The sequence below is a fragment of the Mustela nivalis genome (genome assembly GCF_964662115.1).
Source record: "Mustela nivalis genome assembly, contig: HAP1_SCAFFOLD_1845, whole genome shotgun sequence".
Taxonomy (NCBI): Eukaryota; Metazoa; Chordata; class Mammalia; order Carnivora; family Mustelidae; genus Mustela; species Mustela nivalis.
The window spans coordinates 25,861-48,336 of NW_028134819.1; the positions used below are offsets into that span (position 1 = coordinate 25,861).

At 43.7% G+C, this 22,476-nt stretch overlaps 1 pseudogene across 1 annotated transcript in view; it reads left to right on the plus strand.

Annotated features, from left to right (window-relative positions):
- Positions 1-6,567: 6,567 nt before the first annotated feature.
- The window catches only part of LOC309858095 (TBC1 domain family member 8 pseudogene), a 60,985-nt pseudogene continuing 45,076 nt past the window's right edge, over positions 6,568-22,476 (plus strand). The window contains exon 1 of the transcript XR_014316632.1: positions 6,568-6,881. The product of XR_014316632.1 is annotated as a TBC1 domain family member 8 pseudogene (transcript). The remainder of the gene's footprint in view (positions 6,882-22,476) is intronic.

Genomic DNA, 22,476 nt, shown 5'->3' on the forward strand with positions numbered 1-22,476 from the left:
CCACTAGCCCATTATTCATGTCTGTAGATTTGCTTATTCTGGACATTGCATATAAACGGAATCATAGAATACATGGCTCTTTGTGTCTAGTTTCTTTCATTTAGCATAGTGGCTTTCAAGATTTAACCATGTTGTACTGTGGCTTGAACCAGTACTTAATTCCTTTTTATGGCTTTAATTTTCCATTGTATGGCTATAACACATTTTATTTACCCATTCATCAGATGATGGACATTTGTGTTGTTCCCACTTTTTAACTATTATGAATAATGCTGCTCTGAACATTCATGTAAAATTTTTTATGTGAATGTGGATTTTCCTTTTTCTTGGGTGCATACCTAGGAAGAGAATTGCTGGGTCATATAGTAACTTTCACTTTTTGAGAACTGTTTTCAAAAGAAACTACACCATTTAAATTTTCACCAGAAGGGACGCCTGGGTGGCTCAGTAGGTTAAGTGTTTGCCTTTGGCTCAGGTCATGATCCCAGGGTCCTGGGATCGAGTCCCGCATTGGGCTCCTTGCTCGGCGGAGAGCCTGCTTCTCCCTCTGCCTCCCGGTCCCCCTGCTTGTGTTCTCTCTCTTCTCCTGACAAATAAATAAATAAAATCTTAAAAACACACACACACACACAAATTCTCACCAGTGATGTCTGACAGTTCTGATTTCACCAATGCTTGTTATTGTCTGTTTTTTGTCTTCTAACTGCAGCCATCCTAGTGAGTGCAATGTGGTATCTCATTATAGTTTTTTTTTTTAAGATTTTATCTATTTATTTTGAGAGAGAAATATTGAGAGCACGAGCAGAGGAGGGGGCAGAGGGAGAGGGAGAAGCAGGCTCTCCAGGTAGGGAACTCAATGCAGGGCTTGATCCCAGGACCCTGGGATCATGATCTGAGCCAAAGGCAGAAGTTCAACTGGCTGAGCCATCCAGATGCTTCTCATTATAGTTTTGATTTGCATTTCCCTGATGGCTAATGATGTTGAGTATTTTTTCATGTGCTTATTGGTCTTTGCATATCTTCTTGGGAGAAATATCGGCTATCTTTTTTGATTAATCCTCTGGATCACTAATGTTCCAACTTTGTGTAGTCTCCTTTTATACTCATCTATGGAAGTCTTAATTTCAAGTGTTGTGTTTTTTCGATTCTAAGATTTCCTTTTGATCTTTCAAAAATGTATACATTTTTTCTAGTTCTTTGCTGAAATACTATTTTTTTAAGATTGTATTTATTTATTTGAGAGAGAATGAGAGAGAGCATGAGAGGGGAGAAGGTCAGAGGGAGAAGCAGACTCCCTGTGGAGCTGGGAGCCCCAGGCAGAACTGATCCTGGGACTCTGGAATCATGACCTGAGCCAAAGTAGTGAAATTCTACTTTTATCTCAGTTCTTGAACTTATTATTTATATACATATAAAATCCTATTCTGTGTCTGGAAACTCCAATATCTGGCTATTCTGTGAACTTGTTACTAATAGATCTTATTCTTTTTTCTCTTGATTCTTAATCACGTGGTCTTGTTTCCTATTATACGTGGTAATGTACTGATGCTGAATATGGTGTATGAAAGATCACAGAAAAAAAATTGAGGTTCTTGGATGGTGTAATCAACTGTTGGAGTGTACACTTTTGTTCCTGGGAGGTAATTATGGTTGGGGGAGATTTTATTTTAATTAGGCACTGAGAAGCTTATGGGTTTCCTCTTTGTGAAGTCTTGTCTTCTCCTGGTTTCCCCCTACTCTGGGGATGTCACACTTCGGGGATCCTAACTCCAAGTTTTGTCTCTCTGGGACTGTAAACTTCCAGAAGGTGAGCTTGGCTTCTTAGTCTCCTACCTGCAACTTAGGAATCATCACAGACTTTGAAGGGAAGAACCTGATTGTACGTCAGTTTCACCTCCCCAGAGACATGTCTGTGCTGCCACAGTAGTTCTTTCATGACTTGAAAGAGATTTGCTTTTATACTTTGTCCAGCTTCTGTGATTGTTTGCAGTAGAAGGGTGGTCTTCAACTGACTTTACTAGAAAAAGAAATTCCCTACATCTTTAATGTCTTAATGAAGATGCATGTTGTGGTCAGGGGGTGGTGGCTGAGTTGGTTGAAAAATATACCCACTCAAACATTCTTACCCCCTGAATCTTCAGACTCTTTTCTTTGTCTAGAGTATGCCAGGGAAATTTTGGCTTCTCAGCCTCATTGACTATAGGCCATTGTTAAATCCAGGGTTCAATAAATGAAGGAATTAAACGTTAGAGCCACCCACAGGTGCTAAATATAACACATTACATCAGGAGTCCTGAGTGAGTACATATTTATTCATACATTTTGCTGAATCCAACCTTATGTTTTATCCTCCTTGGTTTAACACTTTAGATTCCATGCCTATATATGACTGTCAGCTTTCCCTTCATATATATTGGCAGGATATTCTAACTCCCTTGCTGTATGAATCTATTTCTACCCCCACCCCAACAGACCCTGAAATGATCTTTCTGGGCTATGCTGGGAGTTTACTCTTGTTGTGGGCCTGGAGCCAGTGAGGTGCCATGTGGACAGGTTTTGAGGAGAACAGGCATTTACATGGGAGGCACACACCTCAGGTGAAGTCTTCAAACCTCTTCACATTAGTGATGCTAGTTTCCTCATAGAGGGAAATACTGCTTCTATTGGCAAGGGAGGTTTGGGATTTGGGAACTCAGCTTTTTAAATTATTATTAATAATATATTAGCATTATTTGTTCAGTAACTCTAGAATCTGCAATGGGGTCTATTTTTTTGCACTTATGAAGCTCTATTTTGAATCGTTTTTCTTTCTATTGATCAATTTTTGTAAAGACTGTATTAATTTTTCAATATCTTTTGGATTTATCCGCTTTTATACATTTGTCATAATAACTTTTTTGATAGTTTTTTGGAATAATTTTATCAATTTCTATTCTAATTGTGCTAATCTCTGTCTCCTGTTTTTTCAAGTTTCTGCATCCAACTTTCTTTTTTATAACTGAGATATAATTGACATATAACATTGTGTAAATTTAAGGGGTACAACACATGGTAGTCCCCATTTATCTGCAGGGGATATGTTCCAAGCCCCCCAGTGTGTGCCTAAAACCATGGACAGTACCGAATACTATATACATACTGTTTTTCCTATATGAATATGTACCTATTATAAAGGTTAATTTATAGATTAGGCACAGAGATTAACTACAATAATAATGAAATAGAACAATTACAACAATATACTGCTATAAAAGTTATGTAAATAATGTGGTCTCTCTCAAAATATCTTTTTGTCTGTACTCAACACTTCTTTCTCTTGTGATGGTGTAAGATGATAAAATGCTCATGTGATGAGGTGCACCTGGGCAGATCAGTCAGTTAAGCATCTGACTTTGGCTCGGGTCATGGTCTCAGGGTCCTGGGAGCATGCCCTGTGACAGGCTCCCTGCTCAGTGGGAGCCTGCTTCTCCCTCTCCTTCTGCCCCTCCTCCTGATCAAGCTCCCTCACTCTCATATACATAAATAAATAAAATCTTTAAAAAAATGCTCATGTGATGAGATGGAGTGAGGTGAATGACATTGGCATTGTATTTAGCGTCAGGCTACCATTGACCTTCTGTCGATAGATCAGAGGAAGATCATCTTTTCCCAGACAGTGGCCGACAGCACGTAACTGAAACCGAGGGTAAGAGAAGACTACTGTATTGATTTGATACATTTATACTGCAGTATGATTGCCACTGTAGCTTTAGCTAACACCTCCATTGTACCATGTAATTATCACTGTCTGCATCCAACCAAATATTCCCATCGCAAGTTCTACTTCCCTATCAGCATCCTAATTGTAGCAAGAGAACTTGCTGAGATGGAGCATTTATCTTTCCCAATAATTCTGTAACCTGAACTACAGTATTTGAGATCTGAAGATGACCCCTGTCTGTCCTATGGCTCTACCTGATAAAGGATTCTTTGGATTTCACCACATCTATACCTTGAGATGGGAACATAATACTTCCGCTTATCTTTAAACAAATAAACAAGCAAGTAAGCAAACTCTCTAGAGCAATTAGAGAAACAGCCATCTTGCTCTCCAACCTTTGTAGTTATCATTATTGCAATCAAGTGCAACAGCAAGAACCCCCAAAGCCTTGTGCCCCGTCTGCCCCTCACACTACCACAGTGCTAATTGGAGTATCTTGCTGCATCTGTGGGCCACAGATGACAACATCTCTTTTGCTCCCTCTGCACGCACAGATAGGTGAGTAACACAGCCAGAATTCCATATTGAGGAACTTACCCCGGGGCCACTCCAGGCAGCAATCAGGGTCCTGGCAGGAAACGGAATCCAACTCAGAATGGTTTAAGAAACTTGCTACTCAACAGGTGTGGACAGGCTTAGGGAGCCAGCTGTATTTGTTTGTTGGAATTGCCATAACAAAGCACCACCAACCCTGTGGTTTCAAACAACAGAAATTGTCTCACTGTTCCAGAGGCTAGAAGTCTGAGATCTGGGTGTTGGTAGGGTTGGTTCCTTCTGAGAGCACTAGGAAAAGATCTGTTCCAGGACTTTCTACTGGCTTCCAGTAGTACTTTGGCTTGTGGCAACACAACTCCCAAATTCTCAAGGTGTTCTGTGTGCAAGTCTGCGTCTCAATTTCCCTTTTGTACGGACACCAGTCATTTTGCACTGAGGCCCACCCTAACGACCTTACTGTAACTTAACTAATCACATCTGCAGTGACTCTATTTCCAAATAAAGTCACATTCTGAGGTACTAGAAATTAGAACTTCAACCTAAGAAATCTGGGAGACATAATTCAAACCATAACACCAAGAAGAGGTGGTGAACACCCAGACGTGAGCAAGAGGAGGATGTTGTTACCGCCCTGCCGGATATTCTCCATTGGCCTCTCCCCAACCTTCTTCACCTTGCTCTGCGCCCAGGAGGCTGACTTCTGTAGGATGCATTCCCTGTGCCCTAAACCACAAGGTCATATATACTGATCCATTTACCAGACATGTCCTTTCTGCTGGACCTGGTGGCAAATATATATTCATTTCCCAAGACCCAGTCAGACAAAAGCTGTTCTGAGGGGGTTTCTCAGTCCCCTCCCTGAGGAACGGACTCTTCATTCTCTGCATCCCCACTGTTCCCACCATGACTTCCACTATGCTTTGTGCTCATTAGCTTACCTGTGAGTCCATCAGGGCAGGGCCCATTTCCTAGTCTCTGCAATTCCAAGACCTGGCAGCATGTCTGAGAGATGGAGTTTCCCGTGAATGTTTCTGGAAGCAATATTTTCTTGCCATCCCTGGACATACGCTCCAGTGTGCCCAAGTCCCCCTGATCACAGCTGACTTCTTTCCTCAGTTTTACTCAGAGGGTATTTGTCAGTGGTCTTCAGTGCTGGACCACAGATGTCCCTGCCCCCTGGGTGGGCATTTCTGTTTGCCCCTTGCACAGGGTTCTTCATGGGACTTCGAGCCACCTGGTCAGGTCTAGGCTTTGCGATGACCCCTTTTGAACCTCTGCAGACAGACTCCCTGGTTGCCAAAGAGAAGTGTCACTCAGTTCTCACGTGTTGGGTGGGGGATTTACTTCAACTTTTCGGTTCTGTCCTAATTAAGTCACATTTTGTCAGGGACCTCTTTGTCAAAACCTGAGGGCCGTTTTGGTGGGTGTTTTTCTTTACTTCTCTTTTGCTAGCGGTGTTGGGATTCTCTGCCTTTCCAAGGACACAGCTAGGAGGAGGACAACCAGGCCGTTCAAGGTCAGCTCCATTTGTCTATTTCTACAAGAGCTTTGAGGAAATACTCGTTTTAAAAATCCTACCTCCACCTTCCCTGTAGCTTTTCTTTAATATCACCTACTCCGTATTTCCCAGCCTTTCAGTTCTCTTAGAACAAATGCGACTGGTTTCATTGCGGGGTAGGGGACTCGAAGGGGGGCCCTAATATACACACGAGGGCATCCAGTTTGAGTTTGGTCTGACGCCTTGCTTCAGGGTCCTACAACATCGCTACCTCTTCAGCCGTTCTGTCAGATCCCTCACGAGAGCATGGAAAACGTGGGCCAAGCGTTTTTTAAAAATTAAAAAACAATTATTTTAAAATTTTAATACTATTTTTTGATTGTCTGTAAAAATGTTCCTGTTATGTTAAATGCTAGTTATGCCAAACACACCTGGGTTTTCCGTAGTGCATCCTGCTGCCCCTCAAAACAAATGCCCTCAGCTGGGCAACCTGCCTCTGTGAGAACAAGATGTCCTTTTCCCTCGCCCCTCCTCCTCTCAAAGTGAGGGGCGGGGAGACCAGTCCTGCGGTCCCGAGCTGTCTCCCAGTACCGGGGGAGGAAAGACAAGAGTCGAGGCGCTCCCCGCAAGCGCAGCGGAGAGAGGAGGGGGTACCTGGTAGCCGTGATGGGACTTCCTCCCTCCACTCCGGAACTGTGCGCTGGAGTGGCCGGGACTCGGAAACCCAGGCGGCGCCACTGGAGCTGGAGGAGTGGGGGTGGTCGGTGGGCGGACTCGGGGCGGGTCTATGGGCGGAGCCGGGGTGGGGGCGGGGCCTGCGCGACTGCGCGGGCTGCGAGCTGCGAGCTGCGCCGGCTGCGCTCCCGGGACTCTCGGAGCGCAGGACGCCGGCCGGCTGCGGTCTCTGCGGCCGCCGCTTCCTCCCGAGCGGGCTCGGCCCGGCGCAGCAGGCAGCCGGGGCGATGTGAGCCGGGGCCCGCGGGCGCGGTCGGACCGCTGCGATGTGGCTCAAGCCCGAGGAGGTGCTGCTGAAGAACGCCCTGAAGCTCTGGGTGACTCAGAAGAGCAGCTGCTACTTCATCCTGCAGCGGCGCCGCGGGCACGGCGAGGGGGGCGGCCGCCTCACGGGTAAGGGGCGCGCCGGGGCTGGCCGGCGCAGCGGCCCGGGCCCCTGACCTCGCTCCCCGCCGGGCCCGCGGCCCCCAGCCCGAGGTGCTGCGCAGGGGGCGATTTCGTGGGAGACGCCCGGCCGGGACGGCCCGGCCTCGGGCTTGTTTTCCTTTCTTCTGCATTTCTCTTGCAAGCCCCCGTCGAGGTTGTAGCAAAAGGGACTTGTGGGCTCGTGCGTTTTTGCGGGCGAGGCAGGTGCCTTCGCTGCCTGGCCCAGTGACCGCATGGAGGCCAGACTTGGCTCAGGAATCGAAGGAGAAACGCCGACTGGAGCGCGAGCCTAGGGGGCAAGGGCCGGCCCGGGAGGAGCGCAGGCCGCGGTGCAGGGCCAGGTGACAGCGGGGCGCGCCCCAGCCGGCCCCGACTCGGCCATCTGGAAGCGCCCGAGTCTCCAGGTGGTGTCTCGGCTGGGGACGAACGGCCGGCCCACGGCCCGGCGCTGCTCCGGAGACCCTGGCAAGCTGGGATTGTCGGCTCTGTGGGCAGGGCGGGCCGGAGACCATCTGCTCACCGCGAGGAGAAACTGAGGCAGGGCGAATCCCAAGCTTTTGATCTTAGTAGCAAAATTGAGCAGGTCATTTCCACCCCCCGCCCCCATTTGTTTCTCACAAGCAATGATAGGAAAAAACTCAGGCTTGTAAAATTTGTAGAAAACAGATCATTTTTTTCCTAAAAGTTACTCTCCAGAGCTCTGTAAAGATCAAGTGTTTGGAAAAATTGAGGCCAGTTGGCATAGCTGGGCCACCTGTTTAAAGGGGTCAGTGGGGGAACAGTTTATTAGCCTTTTTCACTTGTGTCTAGGGAATCTATATGGAATTTTAAAATTTTGGAATCTGAAATAAAAGAGACCTTAGATTTTCCCCCTATTACATCCCTGCTTATACTGAGAATGAGTATGAGACCAAGGCTGGAAAGAGAGGTCAAGAGACTGAGTTTGGGTCTCTAGGCTCACTGCTGGTGATTCCAGTGTTTGCTTATTCTGGGGGAAGGTTCTCCTGGAGTAAAGTTGAATGGGGAGATGTGATCAATAGTCCCTGAAATAGAACTAACTGCAGTGGGAATTACCCTTCCTGTACTTTAGACTCGGAAGGTGAGCAAGCTGGCAGTTGGATGCCATGAGAGGGTGGATTTCACTGAGTGTCAAGGAGTGGGTATGATTAGGTGGCATTCTGAATGGAAGGGTGGTTGGGTAGTTGAGGAATCTGGATGAAGGGTGTAGTAGTGGGGTGACTTGTAGTGGTGAATAGTGGGGACAGGTTGGGCAGCAGGTGGGCCTGTTCTGGGAGCTGCTTTAAGCTCTGAGGGAGGGAGTTAGTGGAGGAGGCGGGAGGCCATAGAGGCCTTGGTGAGTCCCTGAGCAGCACAGTGGCACTTCATGCCAGAGCTCTTGGGAAATGGAGGTTGGTGGTGCCCTGTGAGGCCCATCAGAGACAAAGAGGCCAGAGATGTGGTTTGTCCCCCCAGTCCTTCCAGGGTAGTGTGTCTTAATTTTTGATGTGTTAAATACAGTACCTGGCCTGTAAATGGTCTCTTTTAGTGGAGGGTGAGGACAGGGTTTGAACGTGTGGAACATCTGCCCAGCAAGTGTTTTTTTTATCATTAATCCATTGCTTGCTGATATTGTGGGGTGTTCTTGTGACTGCCTTGAGAAAGACTTCAGGGTATTCAGCTTCTAGCAAGGGAGACAGGTCCAGGCAAGCGGGCCAAAGCCTCAGATACGATGCCTGATAGAGACTGAGGTCAGCCTCCCTTCCGGAGAACCTGGCTTTATTGTCTAGAGCCTACTGCGATGAATGCAAAATGATGCAGCCCCCGTCCTTGTTGCATTCCAAAATCAAACAGGTCTCATGTCATCATACCTGTGGCTTTGACCTTACTTGGCATATACTTTGGGTTTGGGTCTATGTTGAGTATGCACCATTTTCTTGTTAAAGACAATACAATTGAGAAAACAAAAAACCCCATAAAAAGGCAGATGACACTTTGCTTTATTTCTTGGGGACTCAGAACCTCTTCTTGATGTTAGAAGTGTGACATCTCTTTGGCTGCTAGATACTTTACCTTCAGGCTTTTAGCTGGGAAGCAACTAACCAGAGCCATGCTGATTGAGCAACCCAGAGTTACCACATCCACCGATGAGCTGGTCCTAACCCAACTACTTATATATGTTGTAAAGTCAAGATTATGTGACACAGAAGGCAGCTTCATGTTGGTGGTGGTTTTCAGAATATGTAGAATTCTAATTTAGCAATTTATTTTAAAGGTTTAAGACTTCAGACTGAGTTAATGAAAATAGGGCTAACATGCATATTCTGCATATTTTTTTGGAGAGAAGCAAGTAGAAATGGTTTGAGAGGAGTTGGAAATAAAATGTAAGGGAGTGGTAATGAAGTGTCTTTTTTTTTTTTTTTATTGTGATGCTGAATTTGTTATCAGTAGGAGCTTAAACATATGAGATCTCCCTTGGCATTTAATCTGACATGTTTAAAAATTGCCCACCCACAGAAATAAAAGGTTTTGTTTCATTGAAGATTATAATTAATCTTCCTATTAATATAAATACACTCACACCTATATACATTCCCTGTATCCATTTCCAGTTTTATTTTTTCTATAGCTCTCTCTCACTTCCTAACATACAATATACTCCTTCATTTTGTCATTGTTTCCCCATGCTGAATTGTCTGTTTTAGGAAGGCAGGTATTTTACATATGACAGTGCCTAGCACATAGTACATGCTCATTAAACGTTTGTAGGATGAATATGTGAATGAATATATGCATGAATGATGGAATCTATTTTTTTCTTAAAGGCTGGGTGGAGGGAGAGGTCCAGCTTTTCTGACTGAGGCTGAGTTGATCACATGAGATAGGAACATCCCCTTTCTCTTCTGGGTTTCCTGTTTACCTGGCAGTATGATCACTGTGGAAAGCTGGAGGTAGTGGGTGGGAAACAAAGACCTCTTCCTTTTGTCTTTTTTTGTAGCACCCGACTTTTAGGGGGAAGGATTAGGGCCTCAGCTTTTTAGGTGGCCTGTTACCACCCCCTAGGATCTATCTGGGGAAGGACATCCTGGGCTTGAGATAGTAGTGGGAGTCAGAGACCTTTTCCTCCAGTTAGAACATGGTGTGGCTGAATATAGCATAAAATGTTTCCAGAGCTCCTGGGACAGAAGTGATTTTGCTGCTCTGGAAGGGAGGAAGTTAAGGTATGCAAGTATTCACTTGGATATAGTCTCTAGCCCTTGGGAATATTTTAAAATTATTTTTAACTTTTTAATTTAAACGTAGTTGACACACAATGTTACATTAGTTTCAGGTGTATGGGAATATTTCTTAAGTTTAGTCAGCTCTGGGAGAACTGAGTGGGAGAAGTTAGCATTTGGGAGGGGCCGACAGAACACACCCTTACTGTCCTCTCCCCCAGCGTTCCCTGAAGCACTTAAAATGAGCAGCACAAACGTAACTTTATTTACTTATTTATTTTAAATATTTATTTATTTGGCAGAGAGATTATAAGTAGAGAAGCAGGCAGAGAGAGAGGGGGAAGCAGACTCCCTGCTGAGCAGAAAGCTCAATGTGGGGCTCAATCCCAGGACCCTGAGATCACCACCTGAGCCGAAGGCTGATGCTTAACAGATTGAGCCACCCAGGCGCCCCAAACATAGCTTTAAAGACTGAATGTCCGTCACCCAGATGGCTGCTCTGAACGTTTTTATTTTTCAGTGTTTATTATGTGTGTTCCTGTATAATCTTGTACTTCTTTCCCCAAAGAAGCTGGCAGTTAAAAAATTGTAATTTGAAGAAAATTTTGATGTTTTCTACTTTCCAGAATGTTTACTTTCAGCCCCTGTTCCTGTCACTGCATTTATAATAGGGGCTAACAGTTTCCTCAATAGCTATGGTCACAGGAGGAAGCAGGGTGTAGTGGAAAATAGGGGCTTTGAGTCAAGATAAGCCTCTTGGTTACAAATCCAGGGCAGAGAGGCCTTGTGCTAGTTTATTTCGATTCTTTGAGCCTTAGTTTAACAGCTTCAAGACAGGAACAATAATGAAACTTACTTTAGAGGGTTACAAGCTACTTTCCACTGTAGCTACAGCATTTTACATTCTTACCAGCAATTAAATTCTAATTAAAACAAGGCTTAGAATTAAAACTATATGAGGGGCTCAGCTAGCTGCACTTGCCACCTTCAGGTTTGGGAAAAAAAAAAAAAGTCATACTTAAAGAATTGACTATGGAAAGGGCTTCTTAGAATAAACGTGTTATAAAGAAGTTTGCATTCTAGTGGATATAGAAAACACTTATTACCAAAGTATGTATGTATGTATGTGTTATGTATTTAAAGATTTTTATTAGAGAATGAGCAAGTGAGAGCGGTGAGTGGGAGGAGGGGCAGAGGAAGAGGAAGAAGCAGATGCCCTGCCAAGCAGGGAGCCTACGCAGGGACTCAGTCCCAGGACCCTGGGATCCTGACTTGAGCTAAAGTCTGACATTTAACTGATTGAGCCACTAAGGCACCCCTATTATTGCAGTATTTAATAAGTATAATTGGAAAGTTAAATATTTAAATAGCAGTTTGTGCTAACAGGATTTGCTCACAGAGCTTCTTTGAAATCTTTTGTTAAATCTTAGTAAATAAAGGGAACTTCACCTTGGTGTTCCAGGCATTGAGTGTGAGTGACCGTGCCCAGAGTGAATTGTCTGCTGTCACTGGAAGAGTGTCCCAAAGTCTGGGGGATATGAAACTGACACCAGAGATTCATGTGGGGTCATTAGTCTTGCTTAGAATGACTCTGTTGAAAGGTTGGAAACTGGTGAAGCCCAGGTGTTGCCTTTCTTGGCGAGTCCATTTGACATTGATTGTAGTCTTGCTCAGGTAGCTGAACTTGTTGGTGTTTTTTTTGCCTGCAATCATTCATTCATTCATTTAAAGTAGGCTCCAGGGACGCCTGGGTGGCTCAGTGGGTTAAGCCGCTGCCTTCGGTTCAGGTCATGATCTCAGGGTCCTGGGATGGAGCCCCGCATGGGGCTCTCTGCTCAGCAGGGAGCCTGCTTCCTCCTCTCTCTCTGCCTACCTCTCTGCCTGCTTGTGATCTCTCTCTGTAAAATAAATAAATAAAATCTTAAAAAAAAATAAATAAATAAAGTAGGCTCCACACCCAATGTGGGGCTTGAACTTACCACCCTGAAATGAAGAGTCACATGCTTGACCGACTGAGCCAGCCAGGTGCCCCTGAATTTGCTGGTGGTTTTAATCTTCACCACCGACAAAACTCTTTCGGTTTAATGGGGCAGTCTTTGCATTGTGTAGATTTCCCAGATAATGGCTGTAGAGTTTTATGTGCTTTGGTCTTGTTTTCCAAAAGCACATAAGGAAGAAACACAAATAAAAGAAGTATTTTGATTTTAGGAGCATAAATTGGAAGATATCTTCTAATACAGATATACAGGTAAAATGACTGATTTATTTTTAAGGGCTGATAAGCTATTAGTAAAAGCTTGGGGGTTTCCAACAGTTGCATTTAATGAAAGCATAAAGAAGGGCACTGTAATTAGGTAATCAAACAAGGCAGGGACTGTGTCCCTCGAGGAATAATGTGAGGTACAAATGTGTGGGTGGCGCAGTAGCAGAGGCTAGAGCCAACCATCTCAGCCTAATTGGAACTCTTTAGGAAGAGCTGAAAATGATTGAGAGGCTTGTAGCTTTTAAAGAATTCATTTATTAGACGTGAAGGGATAGGATTTTATGATCCTGACTATATTCTGGCAGCGTTGGTTAGAGGAGGAATTTATTTTAAATGAAAGTAGTAAATCTGATCATATTTCCAGGACAGATTTCCCCCCTAATTTTAATAACTTTAATCATTTGTACTGAAACCAGCCCCGAACAAATTTTAACAGCTGCTTGGGTGTTGCATGAGCTATCCTGTACCACGTCTTTCTCCTTCCCTTTCTCCTCATAAGCACAGACACTCCAGCTTGTTAGGTACTTCCCAGGACCTTGCCTTGCCGTTCCTTCTGTGGGAGGTGCCCTCACCTCCCCCTCTGCCTGGCTAATTCTTTTCTCCCTCTCCCACCCTTCAGATCTCAGTCTGGGTCCACTGCCTGGTGATGGTGCCCTGGGCCCCTCGCTCCTCTGATCCTCTTCTCCTGCCTCTGCTTTTTCCTTTATAGTGCTTACCCTGTGCTGTGATGTGGCCTTTTGTGGCTTTATCACTTTCTGGGGAACCCGATCCTGAGCTTCAGAACAGAGCTCCCAGATCTGTGTCCCTCACCATTATGCCTCTAGCACTGAACAGTTTCTGGCACTAGAGCACTCAATAAATACCTAGCAAATCCATGGCTGTTGAGGTAGAAATGATAGGTGTGAGCCTTTGAGGCTGAGAAATGTTTCATATCATCCTAAAAATGGGAATTATGCAAAAAACAGGAATAAATAATAGCGTTGTCATTGCAGTTTCTCAGGCCTGCCCTGCATGCCTGTAAGGACTAGTGGTGGTTTGTCAGCTGTGCCAGCCCAGCTGTTAGAACTGCCCGTTGGTAGCCTTTATGTAAATGACCCTATACAGACCCAGAATGATTTCCCTAGTACATCACCAGCCAACTGACACAGCTCTGCGGAGTTGAGTCATTAATATTCCTGAACATTTGGTGGGTCTGTTGTTCCACCAGATTTTATTTTTCTGCTTCCTGCTTTTCACTTTAAAAAAGGAAGGAAAAATCAACAACAAAATAAACAGCCCCAAAGAAACTCTCCTGAGGAAAGGGTACTGTATGCTGTGGTTGATTTTCTTCTGAACAAGTAGTTACTGATAGAGAATGGATATTCAAAATATTCAAAAATAATAAGATTGTAGTTTGCCTGAAGCTTTAAGATGGGAAATCTATGTGCATAAGAGGATATAATGTAAATATAAAGTATAAGTAATATAATACCTATCACCTGTCACTAAAAAATAGAATATTTGCAATGTTTAAGAGCTCTCCTAAGTTTTTCTGATTACATTCCCCTCCTTAATACATTGTTGAGTTTTCTGTGCTTTTATAACTTTTATACAAAAGGAATAATATTTATTTTTCCTGAAGCTTGTTTTTCCACATTCTAGTTATATTTATAGTTTTATATATACATATACATATATACATATAGTTGTGCTTCTCTACTGTTGAATGATGTTGATGTGTGTAGCCATGTTCATTCATTTTTGCTGATAGGTAGTAATCCATTATTCATTCTCTTGTCAGTTGATATTTGGGTTTCTAGTTGTTTTTTTAAATTACAAATAATGCTGCTGTGGACATTCTTTTTTTTTAAGATTTTAAAGAGAGAGAGAGCACGCACAAACAGGGGGAGTGGCAGGCAGAGAGAGAAGCGGGCTCCCCGCTGAGCAAGGAGCTCGCTAAAGGGCTCAATCCCAGGCCTATGGGATCATGACCTGAGCAGAAGGCAGGCGCTTACCCGACTGAGCCACCAACGTGCCCCTGCTATGAACATTCTTGTGTAGTGTTCAAATGAATGGAAGTTTCTCCAGAGACTATACCTGTTAGTGACCCTGTCAGATGTATCAGCCAAAATGGGCTACGTTATGTTATGATAACAAACACCCCAAACATCTCTGTGCACCCACATTAGTTTATTTCTCCCTCATGGTATATATCCAGTGTGGGCCCCCAGGGTTCTTTTCTCATGTAGGCCCCTCCAAGATGGCCTGACTGGAGGCTCCATTCCTAATGTTTCCATGGTTGCATAGTTATGGAGGGGTGGGGTGTAGGGGGTGACACTTTGGTGAATCTCATGCTAGTTTTTAGAGCTTGCACCTGGCATTGACGCCCATCCCTTCTATTAATTTTATTAATTAATTAATTTAATTTATTTATTTTCCTTTTTTTGGTAAGCTCTATGCCCAGTGTTGGGCTTGAACTCATCACCCTGAGCTCAAGTGTCGCATGCGCTACCAACTGAGCCAGCCAGGCACCCCTATTCACTTTATATTGGCCAAAGCAAGTCACATGGCTCTGTAACCTCAAGGGCATGGGGAAGTGCCTTTTTCTTAATTTAGGAGCTATGTGTGTGTTTGTGTGTGTACATGCACATGTGTCTGTTCTGTATTCTTTTTGAAATATTAAAAATGTTTCTCACTCTATGAGTGGACCTTCTTTCTTTTTTTTTTTTTAAGATTTTATGTATTTATTTGACAGAAACAGACCGAGAGAGGGACCACAAGCAGGGGAAATGGGAGAGGGAGAAGCAGACTTCCCACTGAGCAGGGAGCCTGATGTGGGGCTCCATCCCAGGACCCTTGGGCTCATGACCTGAGTGGAAGGCAGATGCTTTACGACTGAGCCACCCAGGTGACCCTATGACGACTTTTTGTTTTTGTTTGGGTATTTTGAAGAACCAATATTCTTAATTTCCATGCAGCCAAGTGTACAATCTTTTCGTGCAAGAGTTTATACTTTCTGTTACTTGTTTAAAAAGAAATCCTTAAAAGTGAATCTTTAGGATGATGATGAAGGGCAATCCTGAGGTGATGGCTGAGAGACCTCCTAGGTCCAGCTCTAAGTCCAGCTTAGAGTGGGTCAGAAGGCTATAGGACAGCTCCGAGGAGAAGGAAAATCAATAAGCACCTAATGTTCTTGCATGTGCTGAAGGGAGGTCTGTGTGCTAGAGAGGAATTATGGGTAAATTGTTATTTATTTCTCTTAGAGTGTGTTTGCATGAAGTGGGGGGAGGGGCCAAGGGGGAGGCCAAGCCGGTTCCACACTCAGTGTGGAACCAGATTCCGGGCTCAGGCTCACAACTCTGAGATCATGACCTTAGCTGAAATCAAGAGTGGGATGCTTAACTGACTGAGCCACCCAGGCATCCCATGGGTAAATTATTGATACATAAAGAGCTAAGTCAACCAAAAATTCTGGGGCAGTTGTGAACTCCAGGGAAAATGAAAAGTTGTATAGTTAGGACTGGCTTCATAGTTTTACCACAAAGCTTAGCTCTCAATAATGTTCACATAGTTATAATAATGTAAATATTGACTAGTGATCCAACCAAGCCTAAGAGAGGTGTGAGTGCTAGGTGGTGGTGGTCAGTGAAAAGGAACTAAACCCTCTACTTCTGAAAGCTTTTAATGAATGGCTCAACTAAAAATTCAAGAAATGGTAATATAAACGTGTTCTTCAGAGTTGCAAGGGTAAATGCAAAAAGAATCAGTTAAGAATTGGAAGTGGTTGCTTTTGGGGAGGTGGGAAGTAGGGTAGGGAGGGGTGAGGGGGCTGTTGTGTTTCTCACCAAACCTTGTAGAATTATAGGTTCCTTTATAGGCACATGTAAATTGGGTAAAATGTGGACTGAATCTAAAATTTGGGAGAGCTTGGCATTTTTTCTGGTTACCAGCTCTGTATGAGTAATGGGGCTAAAGAGAGGCCTTGAAGCATTGTTGCATTCTTGCCCTATGGACCATGATTACTCTTGGATTGCCCAGGCCTCAGATATCTGTCCTCTCAGTAAACTATATTTAGCCTTCAAAATGTCTAGCATGTGTGGGGTGTGTCAGTTTCACAGAGGCTTAGGATCTAATTTCAGAAACGCATCTAATCTAGTCAGGTACCTTTATTTGAAATTAAAAGATAGCTATTCTGGATTTTTTTTCTCTCTAGAGAGGAAATCAGTTTAGAGTTATGTTTTCATCTCTGACCTAGCCTCAGAGATGTGGTTCTGTGACTAACCCATTTCTTCTGAGGTCTCAGTTTCTTTGCCTGCAAAACAATCACTAGTATCATTATTATTGTTATGAGAGTTTTATAATAATAGCAATGGGAGATTTCATACTTCAAACTGGCGTAGTTTCTAGATATGTTTGCAAAATCCATTTAATTATTTGTATTTAGAGAAGAAGGAAAAAGCCAACAGAACATTTCATTCAATAATGCCAGGCCTTGGGCGCCTGGGTGGCTCAGTGGGTTAAGCCGCTGCCTTCGGCTCAGGTCATGATCTCAGGGTCCTGGGATCGAGCCCCGCATCGGGCTCTCTGCTCAGCAGGGAGCCTGCTTCCCTCTCTCTCTCTCTCTGCCTGCCTCTCCATCTACTTGCGATTTCTCTCTGTCAAATAAATAAATAAAATCTTTAAAAAAAAAATAATGCCAGGCCTTGTGTTCTCATGAAGCTTATCACCTAGGGGAATGGGGAAAGCTAGTGGTGGTGGTAAAGTGATTATTAAACCATGAAATACAGAATTATAAATGATGGTAATTGCTGGGGGTGCAGTGGCAATGAGAGGGAATAACAGGGGAGCTAATATAGAGTGGAGTGTCAGGGAGCATTTCTCCGAGGACCTGTGATCTTAGCTAAGACCCGCAGGGTATGTAGGATGGTGTTAGGTGGGTAAAACCTGGAGGAAAGAGGCAGAGGAAATAGCCTACGTAAGAGCTCTGTGGCCTCTGAGAAGCTCTCTGGGCAAGTTCAGTTTGATGTGCTTATGAGCCACCTAGAAAGGCTTGTAGGGGAGGAAAACAGAGGGGACGGGGAATGGTCAGGAGAATGGAAGGAAATGAGCAGGGTGTATTTACCAACGGTCAAGAGAAAAGTTTATTCAAGAAGGAGGGAGGGAAGCCAGATGACTCTGCAGTATGGTATGGAAAAGGCTCATGGGACATTGGCACCCTCAGTGGGAGCACTTTGGGTGCAGGTAGGTGGGATGTGGGCGTGGAAGGCTGGGGAGGAAGTGGGCTTGCATATGGAGGCAGCTTTATCAAGGTGGGATTTGGTGGGTTTTTGGTTATTATTTCAAACTTATTTTTTGTCAGCAAATGATAGAGCGTCTGTTGAAAGCTGCATCTGTAGGTGTGAAGTTGGGGAGGGGCTGCTGGGCCTTGAAGTGGGCAATGGCTAAGATTCGAATAGGTCAGCAAAGTAGGTAAGGCATCCAGGTGAGCAGGATCTCAAGAGACAATTCCCAAGGAAGTTTGGTTTGGAAATAAGGTTAAGTACTCAGTACTGGGGGAAAAAATTACCTCAAAGAATCTGTAACTGACCACCAAAAGGATGAACTAATTTAAATGGATCCCAGGGATGTTGGCTCAGACTGGACAGTGGTTGTATCAATTGCCAAAAGAAATTCTTTGAGGAAACCATGGCAACTTAAAAATTGGTTGTTACTTGCTTGGCATTTGGTGCCATGTTGAGGTGCCTGTGTGTGAGATGCCCCTTGAACCATCTTGTCTGGGGTTTTGACTATGTAAATAGTCTTTTGTTGTTAATAATGTTATTAGCATTCAATGATAGAATTTATTTCTAGAAGGAAAATACAGATTAAATATCATTTCAGTAAATTATAAAGATTGACCAGGAAGTTTGACTATCCTGAATTATTGAGTCCATTCAACAGTGTTTTAAGTAAATACATGGCCCAATGTTTGGGATAGAGGGATGTTTTAATAAGAAAATGTGTTAGCATTCTTTTTTTTTTTTTTTTTTAATGTGTTAGCATTCTTAAAATGGGATTGTTCTAGGGGCACCTGGGTGATTCAGTGGTTAAGCATTTGCCTTTTGGCTCAGGTCATGATGTCAGGGTCCTGGGATTGAGCTGTGGGTCAAGTTTGGGGTCTACTTCTCTCTCTGTGTCCCTCCGCACCCCCACCACCCCCACCCCTGGGCTTGTGCTCTCTCTCTCTTTAAAAAAATGGGATTGGTCTAGTGATGAAGGTTTGGAAGGAACCTTGCGAAGCAGTATTTGCATGACAGACACAATTTTAAAAGAAACTAAGTTCAACCTCAGAGAGATTTGGTTATTAACACCTACACTGGGAGCATAGTGAGCTAAAGTTAGATTTTGAGTTTCTGTTATATTGCTATTGCAATGACATGTAAAATGTAAGCCAGGCATTAACATTTCTTTAGGAATGTATAGGTCACAATCTTCCATCTATCAAGGATTCAATCACGGCAAGAATTTGGCTGGAGAGATTAGGTTTTAGTAAAACCAGTCTCAAAACTCTGTGTGCATGCATGCGCATTTGTGTTGTGTTTTTGTTTTAGCCTATAGTTTCCTGTATGTTTTTGAGATAAAGGAGAATGTGGCCCCTCATTCAGGTTTCAAAGTGGATAGTGTTTAATCTCAGTATAATGGACCTGCCTCTTAAGGTGGGGATTAGGTTCCAAAATCAAGATGAAGGACAAAAATTGCTTGAAAAATAACCCTTAAAATCAGCAGGGCCCCCTTCTTGTGTTCATGTGACTAGGAGTTCCTGGAAAGTGGGGGCCTCTGTGGAGCCGGGGCCTCTAGCCCCCAGGGAGCTCACACCAGGGCCCCTGCTCCTGGATTGAGAGGCGGTCCATATAGCAGTTGTTTGGCCTTTGGCTGGTGCATGATGTTGAAGTAGATGAGTTAACATGAAATATGTGTCTGCTTGTGGCTGCTTGCTGGTTGAAGTGAAGTCCCCGAGCCAGCTTCATGGCCAGCTGAGGCTAAGAGTGATGACACTACACTTGGGCGCAATAACTTGGGAATTGCTTTTAGGTGAGGTTGATGGTGGCATTTACTGGATCTACAGGTCTGATGTCTGTTGCTCTGATACTCGCAGTGAAAAGGTCTGTGTAAAGTGGATGTTGTTTCGTCTTGCAGTCCTTTGCTTGTCCTCATTTATCCAAATAAAACATTCAGGTTTGAGGAGAGAGGTTTGGAGAGCCTCTTTAGGAATTGGAAAGTTCTCTTCAATAGGATTTGTCTCCCACTGCAAAAGCTGCTTTTCCTGTGTGATTTTTAACTTCCTATATGACCCGGAGAGCCGGATTTGAGTATTCTATATTTCATAGCGAAAAGTTAATTTAGAAGCATATCATAGTACACTTACTTTCTTTGAATTAAGGTTTGCAGAAACCCTAACTATAGGCAAAACCAGAAATGTGTTGATGGTACTTGAAATCTTGGTAAGGTTCACGACCAGAATCTCCACAGGTGAGCATACATTTATACCAGAAGGATCATTAGAAGGTCTCTCTGTGTGTGTGGGAGGGAGGGGGTGTGGGGAAACGAGGGAAAAAAAAGAGAGAAGGGGGAGAGGCAGGGAGACTCTAAGAGAGAGACTTGAATGGCAGATATACTCACACCAAAAGAGATCATAATCGCAGAAGCTTTGAAAACACATGCTTTAATCTGCTGTATGAATAATATTGACATACACATTCCTGAAAAGTTGTATTTAGAATCAGAATTTTATACATTGGACAGTTTTCCCATCATAGTTTCAGAGAGATGTACATTTTAAGTACAGAGCAAATGATTAAAAATGTGTGGAGAAATCTATAAATTGAAAAATCTATAAATATGAATATTTCAGATGTAAGCTTTTTAAAAATTAAACTAAGATTAACTTGGTTGATCAAAACTGTCAAAAACAAAGGGGGATGGGGACCTTTGTCTTCAGAATATCAGTGGTAAAAGGCAGTAAAGGCTGAGGATTAAAGGAAATTAGAGACATGGTTGAGTGTAATGCCCAACCCTAAAATGGGTCCTGAACGGGAAGGAGAAAGATGCTATCAACGTGCTGTTGTTGGGTCAATGATGAAACTGGAATACAAATGGTAGATAAAAGTACCATGTGTGTTATACTTCGTGAGGTTGATAATGATGCTATTGTTGTATAAGAGGATACCTCTCCTTATTCATAGGAATAGGTCTCCCTTCAAACAATTCAGAAAAAATGTCTGTGCTTAATTATATCATATAATATCATGTATCAAGAGAAAGAGAACAAATACAGCAAATGGAATATGCTGTTAACAGTAGACAGATCTGTTTCATAGCAAAAGGTATTTGAGTGTTCTTTGTCCTGTTTTAATTCCCAAAGCTATTCTACGAACTTGAAATTATTTCCAAATAAAAAGATAAATAACTTTAAATGTGAACTTGAAACAGTTGTCCACCTTGACAGAGGTATTTTTAGCCTATAATACCAAAATATAAAATATAACTGTAACTTACAAAAAATAACCCTTCAGGAAATTTCTGCTGGAAAAATTAGATTTGTTGTGACTCTGAACTACGCACCCTCTGCTTTTCTTATTGGAACAAACATTGTTGTAACCTGCCCCCCCATACAGAGAGTACAGAGTGGGGGTGTGGCAGGGTCAGGGTGGAGGGACAGAAAGAAGGAGGGAGCGAACTTTAAGCAGGCTCCAAGTTTAGTGAGGAGCTGAAGGTAGGGTTTGATCCCATGATGCCAAGATCATGACCTGAGCCAAAATCAAGAGTCAAGACGCCTAACCAACTGAGCTACCCAAATGCCTCATGTAACCTGCTTTTTAAAGAGTTGAGGTTTCTTGTGGGCCCAGATGCCACGTGCAGCAGGGCAGGTGGTGTGTATAGATATTCACCACCTGCCCCAAATTGTAAGTGACTTTCATATATCATGTGTTATATATTACAGTGTTTGGTTAGACCTTTATTGTGGTCAACAAGCAGTTGAATTTTAAAAGAAGGAAAAGCTAGGAAAACAAATGGATTCAGCAAGTATTTACTGTGTGCTTCCGTGTGCCCACCTCTTTTCCAGGCAGTGAACAAAACAAAGTCCGGCCCTCAGGGAACTTAACTCCACTACAATAATTAATCTAGAGTGACTCTAGTCTCTCTATTCTAGTAATTACTTCTCTAGTAATTAACCTCAGACTCAAATTCTCAAGTGTGCCCTGAAGTCCCCTTAAATATGTCAGCCTCATTTTAAACTTCCTTCATTAAAATATTCTGTGTTGCCTTTACCACACTAGAAGAGGTTGGTTTTTGTAGTCCTTGTCCTTAAAAACTGAACTGTTGAATCAAGTGAGTTAGGGCTCCTGACCCCTGTATTTTGGGTTCTTGCTGGTCTTAGGGACATTGTCTTTGAGCCCTGTGGCAGCGCCAGATGAATTGAAGTAGCTTCTGGCCCCCTGAAGTCCTTCTGATGCCTTTTCCTCATCAGGGGCTAAGGCAGTGCAGCCTGGCTCAGGGCCTTTCTGGGCTCTGTCTTGGGGTATGGACATTGTCCATAGGCTCAGCCTGCCTGTGCTCTGGAAGTGTTGGCATCTTCAGCTCCTCTGGTGCTTCTGGGCGCCCCTGCTCCCTTTCCCTTTTTGTGAAGCCACTCAGCAGCCCTCCGTAGGTGACTGGAATGAAGTGGGCTCATTTTTCTATTTAAAAATAACCTCAGCAGCTGTGGGTTCAAGTCTCCCAGTCATGGGGATGACCTCTGTGCCACTGCCGGGACTTCCAGTTGTCATGCCCTGAGGGTGACAGCAGGGTGAATGTTGGAGCTGGGGTTCTGGAGGCCACCAGCCATATTCCGTTTTTTACAGATGGGCCTGACTGATCTGAGGCAGTGATGTTCTTACTCTGTTCTCACTTGATTGAGTTTAGCCCTTTACAGAAAGGTGAAGGGACTCCTGAAACAGGCATTCCTATGGCTTCATCCTGCAGCCAAGTTTAGTTCCCCCAGACCTGCTACCCCTCATCTTGGGCCGGGCTGGTGTCTGTTGAGACCCCTGTTTTGTTTTGTTTTTAAAAGACATTAAGTAACAAA